General features: G+C 33.8%; 1 pseudogene; it reads left to right on the plus strand.

Moving 5' to 3' along the window:
- The first annotated feature begins 2,829 nt into the window (after positions 1 to 2,829).
- The window catches only part of LOC149576640 (putative inactive cysteine synthase 2 pseudogene), a 92,932-nt pseudogene continuing 82,435 nt past the window's right edge, over positions 2,830 to 13,326 (plus strand).

Below are 13,326 nucleotides of genomic sequence, written 5' to 3' on the forward strand. Positions count from 1 at the left end.
ACTCTTCCTTCTTGTACTTATATCTTTGATACAATTATATTTCAAAAAATTTTGAATATATATATATATATAGATTTTATCTTCCTTTCATTCCTTTTATTTATGTCTAGTAAATATATAAATTAAAAAATCTAATTACACATATTTTCCTTTTCTCCTTAATCCATCTCCTCCTTACTTTTCTTCTAACAATATACTTATCTCTTATATATCTTCTGACATCCTTCTTCTAATACTCATCGCTTTATTATATTAGACATGCATATCATGTTCTCCTTCTTATATCTATATATAATTATTTTATAATCTGCTTATTTCTCACACATATTCTTTATTACACTTATTTTTTTACCTAAATTGCTGACTTACTATTCTGATATAATTTACTTTTATTTGTATTTCTTCATTTCAACTATTCTTCTTAGTCTTCTTTCTTAATCTCAATACTTCACACACTTTTTTAGAACAACATACTTATATCTTTTGGCATCCTTCTTAGTGGGATCCTCTAATACTTATCACTTCGCTTTATTATTATATTAGACATACATATTATGTTCAATTTGAACGCTGATTTTATTTTTCAACCATTCAATCTTCTAAATCCTGATCTCTCATCCTAATGATGGATCACGTAGTGTGATTCAAAATGTTGATGGAAAAATCTTCACACAATCTAATCCAGAAACTTAGTATAACTGTCATGGATTGTGGAAATCTGTTTGCATTAATCTTTTAAATTGTCAATAATCACTACAATAACTCTTTATAATATTTCTCTAAATTACTTTAGATTGAAACGCTGATACATATTTCTTGAGACAAATTAACATTTGTCTTCAAGTAATCTTTATTGGGCTAGACCATTATGCTATCTTTGGTCCAACGATGCATGCACAGGTATAAACTTATGATTTTGTTTGTAATGTTTCCCTTCTTTGTTTTATTATGTGTTTGTTACTTGGATATCAAAATTGTCTCAATTTTTGATCTTGTTAATCCTATAGTTATTTTTGAAATATGCCTCGTTTTAACGGTTGAAATGGTTATTTCATCTCAGAGTTTTTTTAGAAGTTTTTCCCTCCAATATATCTAGCTCGTTCCCAGCTTTGCCGAGCACATTGAATTTTCAAAATCCAGCTTCTAAACCCAAAATTATCACAAGTTAATGGAGAGACCCAAAAATATGTATTTTCAATTTTATCATTAACCATTAACCTCTCAAAAGGTTAATGATAAATTTCAAATTACGTGTTATGGAGGAGGTTAATTAACCTCTCCAAAATTATGTATTCTCTCTCTCACTATTAACCTCTCAAAAAGTTAATGCTAAGTTTCAAATTACATATTTTGGAAGAAGTTAATTAACCTCTCCAAATTACGTATTCTCTCTCTCACCATTAACCTCTTAAAGAGAGGTTAATGTTTGAGTCCCAAATACACATTTTTGAGACGGTTATTAACCTCTTGAATTTCTTGATGAAGGATTGGATATGTGAATAGCTTGGAATCAATGATCATAAGAGTTCATGTTTCTAGTAACACATTTGCTAAGATGTGGAGAGAGTTTCAGGTGGTCTGAAACAACAAGAATACCAATGCCCATGGACTATATGACAGAGTGCCTCTTGACATCGCGGTGGACTCCAAGTTCATAGTGTGATTGCAGAAGAACTGTGTGGAATTACAAACAAGGCATGTGAACTGCTTGACAAAGTGCTCTGAGGAAGGACATTAAGTGCATGGAGAAAGTAATTCAGAGGGCAATCAAGTTTGCAGTTGTCTATAATCAAGTTCCAACCATGGTACATGATTTACCTTAATTAGTGAAATAGGTTTTTGAAAGGAAAGAGGACACTCGACTTCAGCCAGCAATAATGTTTGATTGAAAGACCTCGTGAGCATCAATGAACAACTTTGGAGCCATTGCCTTCTCTTCATAACAAACTACTTTTACCAGTGTTGGGAATGGCCATGAAGCCTCAACATCTTCTTCTACTAGCATTGTTATCTATGGTGGTCTTTCTAAATTCTCCTTTGATTTAGTGATCACTTATATTGATGACGTTCTGTTGGCTATTACTAATGAGAGCCTACATTCTAAAATAGTGGATAGTGGTATGAAATTAAGAGATATAATGGAGACTTGAGAAATTGTCAGACTTCATTTTCAATAAACCTCAAGCTTGAGAGCTTGAGAAACTGGTCAAATAGAGGGACTATCCACACATGATTTTTGAAGGCTCTCCTAGGATAGGGAAAACTTCTCTTATTCGAGCTATGATAGCAAGACTATTTAAGAAAGATGATGGGTTTTGTTTGTAGCTGGCTACCTAGCATCCCTTTATATTGACTCACATGAACTATTTGTCAGAATGTCTCATTGAGAAGTGACTCAAAGATCGATACAGTGATATGACAATTAAGATGATTGATTAGATTGTATACAGAGTATTTGAATTCATAAAGATGGCAGTTTGAGAAATGAGAAGCCCAAATAATAGAAAGTGGGGAATGTCAAGTTCAAGTATTTTTGCAAGAATCAAGTCTAATGGAGATGCAACATGTGGAGGATGATGAAGTTGCATTGAAAATGGCAGCCATTGAGCAACTACCATCATTTAACTAGCAATGGGCACATACCCAATGATCATACTTACTATACCATAAATTTTTTTCTACAAAGAAGGTGATCTTAGTATTACTTTTAAGTTAGCATATTGTATGCTTGCTAGATATTGTGTTCCAGATGGAAAAACTTACGATGTGCTAGTGAAGAGGCTAAATAGGGAGGGGATGTCTCACCAAGCAATCTAGCTTATGAAAGAAATGGAAGCAAAGGGCTTCCTTCCCAGCTCCTTTAATAGTGCGAGAATCAGAAGTGTCAAGGACCATCGTACTCTTAAATTAGATCCTCAAGAAACCAGGGATTCTTTTGCCATTTCTGGTTTGGTATAGATAACTGTCCAATTCAAAGAGTATTTTTTTTTGATTGGTCACTAGAGCAATTAAATGAGATAGACTTCTGTTATATAGCCTCCTTTTGTTTCATTGAATTTCTTTTGCACAATGCATATTTGGACTGGTATCATGTTTCACAGTTTTAGTGACGATGATGATGGAGGCCATCCGAAGGAAATTCTCAAAGAAGTTGATGTTTGGAACTTGGATGTCAATCAAAGAAAAAAAAAAGTTCATTGAGAAGGTCTTCAAAGTGATTGAAGAAGACAATGATCAGTTCTTGACAAAATTGAGAGCTCACATAAGATAGAGTAGGGATGAAGATTCCAACAGTAGAAGTTCGGTTTGAAAATCTAATAGTAAATGCTGAGTGCCTCATTGGTGGGAGAGCACTTCCCACACTTGTTAACTCGGCCAAGAACTTCTTGGAGACCATGTTGGGCATGATTGGATTAGCATCGACTAAAAAGACAAAATTAACTATTTTGAAGGATGATAGCGGGATCATAAAGCCATTCAGAATTACCTTGTTATTAGGCTAGCCTGGATTTGGAAGGTCTACTCTACATTTAGCTTTGGTAGGAAGATTAAAAAAGGAGCTAAAGGCAAGTGGTTCCATCACTTACAATGGCCATTCACTGGACGGGTTTTTCCCTTCGAAGACATCTACTTACATAAGTCAAAATGATCTGCATGTAGGGGTGATGACTGTTAGAGAGACATAGAATTTCTTTGGAAAGTGTTAGGGTTTTGGTAGCAAATATTAAATGTTATACGAGCTAGATAAAAGAGAGAAAGAAGCTAGAATTGTACCAGATGCTGAAGTAGATATTTTCATGAAAGCAACATCTGTGGAAGATGTCAAGAGTAGCCTTCAAATAGATTATGCTCTGACAATTCTTGGTTTGGATATACGTGTAGATACAATATTAGGAGATGAAATGATTAGGGGATCGATAAGGATTGATTATTCAATCTTCTTATCAAAGTATGTAAGGTTAAGTTTCAGGTCATAAAGGTTAATTTTATTGAGGTTAATTAACCTCTCCAAAATTACATATTTTGGAGGTTGTTATTAACCATGAAGAGGTAGTTATTAACCTCTATGTCTATATGAGGGCTCTTTTGGGCTTTGTAAAGGAGACTTTTTGGACTTAAGAAAAAGGAATCACTATGCTAAAATTTTGATTAGAAGATGATATTTGGAAAGTATGCACAAATTTTTTCTTTGTAATCAAAAATTCCTCTTAGGTTCTTGGTGCAAGAAAATAAAGAAATGTGCAATTTGAGTTTCCCCCTTTAGAAATGTTGATCCTCTTTGCAGTAAGCATTCTCACGGTATTGTGCAGATGTTTATGAATCTTTGCATCAACATCTTGGTAGTAATAGTTCTTACGCATAGATCTTGATTGCTGTTATTAGCGATTTTATGTTAATTCATGAAAGCTATGAAGTCATGTGGTGCATTCGTCATCATGAAATTTCTCATCTTTTAAAGTTTGACTTGTTATTTATTTGAAAAACTTCAAAATTATATCATATGAGGGAGCTGCCCCTCTAAATGTAGAGGGAGGCCGCATACCAAGAGCCTATCCAACTGTTGTGAACGGTTTGCCACATACACTCCATTGGGCCAATTTTACAGTGAAAAATTTGTTTACCAATAGATTTTTGGTGACTCTAATAGGGAGACTAAATTAGAAAAGATTGACAGTCACCTGTAATGAAGCACGATGGTGCTACCACATGAGAACATTTTTCCAGTTCTCCAACCAAACCTTGGCTTCCAAAACACCCAGGAGGATATTGTTTAAGACTTGAACACTCTAGCCTAGAGGTGTAAATGAAGTGCACAACAATATCATCAAGTAAATCAAGTTCTTGAAGAAGAAGAAGAGTTTGGGGAAATCTTGCGAAGAGCTCCTATTGGTCACAACGTTGTAATCATTGAAAGAATAGTAGTTATCCGAAGAAGAAATAGGCAAAACCTTGATCAATCCAAAACCAAGTGAACAATTATCAATAACATGGTTGATAAAAGGTACCTTCCCTGGAATGAAGGTTGGTGACTCTATTTTAAAGATTGATTATTGATGACTCTATTTGAAGGCAACAATTTAGAATCATGGTTTGGTATAAGGGAAAAGTTGAAAGTGATAGTGATAGCAATAGTGAAGATGAATACTTTTCATATCCCAAGAAACACATTTCTGATGAGCCTCTGCAAGTTGAATTCTTGAAGAATTTCTATGGCGGCAGGAGGCTAGACCCTAAAATGGTTCATCCCCACTTACTTCAAGTTTTTCAAAAGATCGAAGAAGAGGATGGAAAAGATTATGGTTTTATTTTTCATGATCAAGAATCCTTCTTGGAAAAAGACTTAGCATATAAAGATAAAGAAGTCTTTGCTGAAAAATGTGCTTCATCTAAATTAGCAATGAGAAATACTAAAAATGTCTCTCATGCACATGTATCTTAGCAAAATCAGATTTTTATTGATCCTAAGCACGCAAGCTTCTTGAAGAGTTTCTATGGTGGATGAAAACTAGATCAAGGAGGGATTCATCCATTTTTGCTCCAGACTTTGCAAAAGATAGATGAAGAAGACAGTAAAGATAATCAATTTTTCTCTCATAGACCAAAATCATTTTCAGAAGGAAGTTCCACATGTGAGCACAAGGAAGAACTTGATAAGAAAAGTAATTCATGTCAATCGAAGATGGATAGTGGTGGTAAAAAAGGTGTCCCAATGCTTGCACCTATTACTCTTCAAAATCATACTTCCATTTATCTCAATCAGGTTGAATTTTTAAAAAGCTTCTATGACAATGCACGCCTAAATCCTAACAAAGTACATCCTTCTTTACTTCAAACGTTGCGAGAACTTGAGAAAGAAGACCCATGCAATAATTATTTTCTTGATAAAAGAACATCACTAGATCCAAATGTCTCATCTAAATCTTCATGCATGAAAGAAGACAAAGATTCTATGACTAATCAAGAAGATGGTTGAGATATGGTGCCTATAGAAGAAGAAGGGTCTAGTAATGTATCAAGGCATCATTGTGAAAATTGTCAAACCCAGGAAAAAGTATTCAATCATCTTGATCCTAATGGAAAAGAGAAAGAAATATCAAAGTCTCAAGAAACTATGCAACATATGATTGAAGACGAGTAAAATGTGGGTCTAGGTGAATTTCACACTACTTTCATTCCTACTTGGTGCCTCAATGCTTTAGATGACGACTTCCTATGTGGAGAAGATCTTCCCAATCATCCTTCCATGATCGTTGAAGATGATGAATCTATTGACAATACCAATACTTCAGATGTTATAACACAATCTGAAACTACTACCATTAACGGAGATAAGAGCACCAATGAACTTCTACAAATATATGCTTTCCCTGAGGAAATGGAAACGTTTACTTTTGATGAAATCAATGAACTTGTGATTAAAAGATTGGTTGATGAAAAAGATAAAAATAAGCTTCTAGGAGAAGAAGATGAACCAGATAGCCTTAATTCTTTATCATGCATGCCAACTTTCACATTCCATAAAAGATGTCTTGGACAAGAAATGATGATTCAAAAGGGAATAGTTATCATTGAATGTATTGAAGATGAGAGCTATATGGATATGATGACAAGTTCCTCTAATCCAATGGAATTGCAATTAAAAACCTATGGATCATTCAAAGATCAAAGAAATCCTCTTTTTGAGCCTTTTCATCAAATAGGAAATCCTATGCCAAAGAACTTCTATGAGAAGAATAAGTTAGTAGTGGATCACGTGGAGGAAATTGATGAAGGAATTTCTTATGATATATTTACTCCAAGCTTGTGCTTGAAATCATTAGATGGTAATTTCCTCTATGAAGAAAATGTTTACTTTAATCCTTTATTCTTAGCGGAAGGCATTTTTACTGATGATTCTCAAGTTGGTATTCAAAGACAAGGTTCAATGGTTATAACTCCTCAGGTTACTTCTCTCCACAAATTGTATGAAGGCAATCCAATATGAAGTTTTGTATCTTCTCGTCTTAAACATCAAAAGACCCTTCAGATGGGAAATTTTAATATTAATGGGATGAAAAATGAAGTTACGGCCCACATTGTTGAAGATGGTATCCATGTAACTCAGAAGTGCCTAAAAATTAAAGATGATCTTTTGGAAGATAAAGAATAAGAAATGGATCATGAGAAGATTCAATATAACATGGATGTGCATCCTAGCTGGAATAATTTTATAGAAGATTCAACCATGATCATGCCCATGGAAAATCAAGAGTCTCTAGTGTCAGAAACGAGTTCAAGACTTCATGATAATTAATCACTAGAAATTCAACTAGAGGGCTTGCCAAGTAGAGGGGAAGATCAAATATGCATTTAGAAACTTGAGAATCTTATATTTCAACTCTTTGAAAATGAAGTTATCAATTCCATGCCACAAGAAGCAGAGTTGATTTTGAAGTTTGAGATTTTTGGTGAAGTCTAGTTATTTGGATATGTTCTTTCATCCAGAGATGTGAGGCATGCTAGGAATCTCAAAGTTAGAATTCAAGGAGCACACTTATATTTGAACCCATGGAAGCTTAAGAATTTTCACATGTTGGTATGCCATGGTATTTATTTTTCCCATCCAGTGAATGCATTTGCATGATTATACCTTAAGTCATTGGAGGTAGGGAAACCTGCCTTGTATATAGCCTAATTAGGAGTTTTTGTTGTGTGTAGTTTTTCTTTTTAGTTGTCCCTTTTTTTGGTGTTAGTTCCCTCTTTTGAAAAGTGGTCCCTTAGGTGACTCTATATCCCCATGAATAAGGCACTATTCTAGTTATTCTAGATTCAAGCTTCATCCTTGTCAGTCCTTGTCTCCAGTTAGAGCCAGCTGTTACTCGGATGTCAAAATTGTCTCAATTTTTGATCTTGTTAATCCTATAGTTATTTTTGAAATATGCCTCATTTTAATGGTTGAAATGGTTATTTCATCTCTGAGTTTTTTTGAGAAGTTTTGCCCTTTAATATATCCGGTGCGCTCCCAACTCTGCCGAGCATTTTGAATTTTTAAAATCCAGCTTCTGAGCCCAAAATTATCGTAGGTTAATGGAGAGACCCAAAAATATGTATTTTCAATTTTATCATTAACCATTAACCTCTCAAAAGGTTAATGATAAATTTCAAATTACATGTTTTGGAGGAGGTTAATTAACCTCTCCAAAATTACGTATTCTCTCTGTCACTAGTAACCTCTCAAAAAGTTAATGATAAGTTTCAAATTATGTATTTTGGAAGAGGTTAATTAACCTCTCCAAAATTATGTATTCTCTCTCTCACCATTAACCTCTTAAAGAGAGGTTAATGTTTGAGTCCCAAATACGCATTTTTGAGATGGTTATTAACCTCTTGAATTTCTTGATGAAGGATTGGATATATGAATAGCTTGAAATCAATGATCATAAGAATTCATGTTTCTAGTAACACATTTGCTAAGATGTGGAGAGAGTTACAAGTGATTTGAAACAACAAGAATACCAACGCCCATGGATTGTATGACAGAGTTCCTCTTGACATTGCGTGGGATTCCAAGTTCATAGTGTGATTGTAGAAGAATTGTGTGGAATTACGAATAAGGCATGTGAACTGATTGAAAAAGTTCTCTAAGGAAGGAAATTAAGCACATGGAGAAAGTAATTCAAAGGGAAATCGATTCTACAGTTGTCTATAATCAAGTTCCAACCATGGTACATGATTTAACTCAATTAGTGAAACAGGTTTTTGAAAGGAAAGAGGACACTCGACTTTAGCCAACAATAATGTTTGATTGAAAGAGCTCATGAGTGTCAATGAACAAATTTTGAGCCGTTGCCTTCTCTTCATCACAAACTACTTTTACCAGTGTTGGAAATGACAATGAAGCCTCAACATCTTTTTCTACTAGCATTGTTATCTATGGTGGTCTTTCTAAATTCTCCTTTGATTTAGTGATCACTTATATTGATGACATTCTATCGGCTATTACTAATTAGAGCCTACGTTCTAAAATAGTGGACAGTGGTATGAAATTAAGAGATATGATGGAGACCTAAGAAAGTGTTAGATTTCATTTTCAATAAACCTCAAGCTCGAGAGCTTGAGAAATTGATCAAACAAAGGGATTGTCCACATAGGATTTTTGAAGGCTCTGTTGGGATAGGGAAAACTTCTCTTATTCGAGCTATGATAGCAAGACTATTTAAGAAAGATGATGGGTTTTGTTTGTAGCCGACTACTTAGTGTCCCTTTATATTGATTGTACATGAACTATTTGTCAAAATGTCTCATTGAGAAGTGATTCTTAGACTGATATAGTGATATGAAAAGAAAGATGATTGATTAGATTGTATACAGAGTATTTTAATTCATAAAGATGGCAGTTTTAGAAATGAGAAGCCCAAATAACAGAAAGTGGGGAATGCCAAGTTCAAGTATTTCTACAAGAATCAAGTCTAATGGAGATGTGACATGTGGAGGATGATGAAGCTGCATTGAAAATGGTAGCCATTGAGTAACTTCCATCATTTAACTAGCAATGGACACATACTTGATGATCATACTTACCATACTATATAATTTTTTTCTACAAAGAAGACGATCTCAGTTCTGCTTTTAAGTTAGCATATTGTATGCTTGCCAGGGATTGTGTTCTAGATAGAAAAACTTATGATGTGCTGGTGAAGAGGCTAAAAAGGGAGGGGATGTCTCACCAAGCAATGCAACTTATGAAAGAAATAGAAGCAAAGGGCTTCCTTCCTAGCTCCTTTAACAGTGCTAGAATTGAAAGTGTCAAGGACCATCGCACTCTTAAATTAGATCCTCAAGAAACTGGCGATTCTTCTACCATTTTTGGGTTGGTATAGATAACTATCCAATTCAAAGAGTTTTTTTTTTGATTAGTCACTAGAGCACTTAAATGAGATACAATTTTTTTGTATAGCCTCCTTTTGTTTCATTGATTTTCTTCTGCATAGTGCATATCTAGACTAGTATCACGTTTCAGAGTTTTAGTGATGATGATGATGAAGGCCATCTGAAGGAAATCCTCAAAGAAGTTGATGTTTGAAACTTGGATGCCAATCAAAGAAAAACAAAAGTTCATTGAGAAGGTCTTCAAAGTGATTGAAGGAGACAACGATCAGTTCTTGACAAAATTGAGAGCTCACATAAGGTAGAGTAGGGATGAAGATTCCAATAGTAGAAGTTTGGTTTGAAAATCTAACAGTAAATGCTGAGTGCCTCATTGGTGGGAGAGCACTTCCCACACTTGTTAACTTGGCCAAGAACTTCTTGGAGACCATGTTGGACACGATTGGATTAACATCGACTAAAAAGATAAAATTAACTATTTTGAAGGATGACAGCGAGATCATAAAGCCATCCAGACTTACCTTGTTATTAGGTTAGCCTAGATCTAGAAGGTCTACTCTACTTTTAGCTTTGGCAGGAAGATTCAACAAGGAGCTAAAGGCAAGTGGTTCCATCACTTACAATGGCTTGACTAGATGAGTTTTTCCCTTAGAAGATATTTTCTTACATAAGTCAAAATGATCTACATGTAGGGGTGATGACTGTTAGAGAGACATTGAATTTCTCTACAAAGTGTCAGGGTGTTGGTAGCAAATATGAAATGTTATACGAGCTGGATAAAAGAGAGAAAGAAGCTAGAATTGTACTAGATGCTGAAGTAGATCTTTTCATGAAAGAAACATCCGTGGAAGATGTCAATAGTAGCCTTCAAATAGATTATACTTTGAAGATTCTTGGTTTGGATATATGTGCAGATATAATATCAAGAGATGAAATGATTAGGGGATCGATAAGGATTGATTATTCAATCTTCTTATCAAAGTATGTAAGGTTAAGTTTCAAGTCATAAAGGTTAATTTTATTGAGGTTAACTAACCTCTCCAAAATTACATATTTTGGAGGTGGTTATTAACCACAAAGATGTATTTGTTAACCTCTATGTCTATATAAGGTCTCTTTTGGGCTTTGTAAAGGGGACTTTTTGGACTTTAGAAAAAGGGAGTGCTATGCTAAAATTTTGATTAGAAGATGATATTTGGAAAGTATGTACAATTTTTTTCTTTGTAATCAAAAATTCCTCTTAGGTTCTTGGTGCAAGAAAATAAAGGAATTTTCAATTTGAGTTCCCCCCTTTCGAATCTAAATTGTTAGAAATGTTGATTCTCTTTGCAGTGAGCATTCTCACGGTATTGTGCAAATGTTTATGAATCTTTGGGTCAACATCTTGCTAGGAATAGTTCTTAAGCATAGAGCTTGATTGCTATTATTAGCAATTTTATGTTAATTCATGAAAGCTATGAAGTCAAGTGGTGCATTCATCATCATGAGCTTTCTCATCTTTTAAAGTTTGATTTCATATTTATTCAAAAAACTTCAAAATTATATCATATGATGGAGTTGCCCCTCTAAACATAGAGGAAGGCTGCATACCAAGGGCCTATCCAACTGTTGTGAATGGTTTGCCACATACACTCCATTGGGCCAATTTTACAGTGACAAATCTATTTACCAATAGTGTTCATTCTTTCTTTCAATATTTTGCTTTATATTTTACTCAATATATAAGTATCATAATCTTTTCATTGCATTTATCACTATCACTCCATAGAACATATTAAATACTTCATATTTGCTATTGTGGTTCATATGATATAACTAAATTTTTCCCTTTTTTAATGTGATTGCACTTGTTAATGAATCCCTTATTTTAACTTTTGCATTTACGTCACCATATGTCTTGGTTTATATAGATACTATGTTTGTGTTTTGTTTCCAAGTCACACATCAATCTTTTCTATTAACATACATAATGTAGCTTTAGAACATGGTACCTTTTATTTACAGTTGTTGTAGTCTTTGACTTCAATAAAAAATTCATGCATTTTCCATATGATATTTAATTGCATCTATAGCTAGATATAAACACTTCTGCATATGTGACTTTCATTTTCTTTAGTCATGTAGAAGTTATCAATTTGCTTCCTATTATTACTGTTGTCATAGAGAGACACTTTAAATTCATCTATGATCGCAATATCCACATCCATATGATTTATCTTCTATCACTGTATCTCATTGCTACCCTATGTTTAATCATCATGTCGTCATACTTTGACATTTGATGATTCTCAATATGGATATCACATTTGATGCATTTTCTTTACATCCTTAACTTTGACATCAACTACAACATCTCATCACAACATTCTTTACAAAGTATTTTTGTATTAGTGCATTAACTTGTGGGTACTATCCCCACCAAGGTTTTCCCTTGGTGAGGGTTTCTTTAGTTAACAATCATGGTGTTATGAGTTCTAATGTGTTGAGTACTTTACATTTTAGTTTATTTACTTAAGCATGCATATGGTTAAGTGACATAATACATAATTGGATTAAAAGTGATCAAAAGCATGGGATATTGGGATATTTGATAGTGATGGAAAGGAATTTTGATGCAATACTTAAAGAGCTATAAAATGAAACTCGAGGGTGCACAAGACTATATCAAGAAGTTTAAAAACCATATTGAAGTTTCAAGGGTCAAAAGAAAAGAGTTAGTTGAAAGGGTCAAGGATCATTAAGCCAGACAATGAATTAGATGTTATTGCAAAAATCAAGAAGGAAAATCAAGCACTTAAACAAGGAATTGAAGTTAATTCACTTCAGTTGGTTAAGGTAAAAGATGAGAATAAATCTAGAAAGGACAAACTTGAGGTAGATCTGAAAGGTAAGGCTAGTGAATGCAAAGATCTAAGTAATAAACTTGCTAAGGTAAAATGTGGACTTGATGATTCAAAGCTTAAGTACAAGGGACTTGAGAAGTACACCAATATTGTGAAGGGTTAACTTTTTTGAATCTAAGTTACATCTTGACAAGTTATATTCAAGTATTGACAAATTTGATGAGCAACTAATGCAATAGAAGCCTAGGGGAGATATGACATGGATTGGATATATACAAAGAGAATGTTATAAGGAATCTAAAAGCACAATTGAAGAAGAATCTATGCAAGATCCAAATCAATTAACATATCAAAGGAACTTTAGGAGTAAAGAAAATCATTAAAAGGAAGATGTTATGCTTGTTACAGGTATGGGCACATGAAGAAGGATTGTAATAACACATATATTGAACCTTTTGCTAGATATTGTTTCAATTGTTGGCTTAATGGACATAAAATTGAATGCAACAAATCTAATCAACAATATAATGGAAGATAAAATGAGAGATCCAACATGACAACAAGAAGACCTTTGGGAATGAACAATGGTTTTACATACTACATATGTAATAAATTT

Source organism: Cupressus sempervirens, chromosome 1 (assembly GCF_028749045.1).
Source record: "Cupressus sempervirens isolate cs-2001-9-10 chromosome 1, ASM2874904v1, whole genome shotgun sequence".
Taxonomy (NCBI): domain Eukaryota; kingdom Viridiplantae; phylum Streptophyta; class Pinopsida; order Cupressales; family Cupressaceae; genus Cupressus; species Cupressus sempervirens.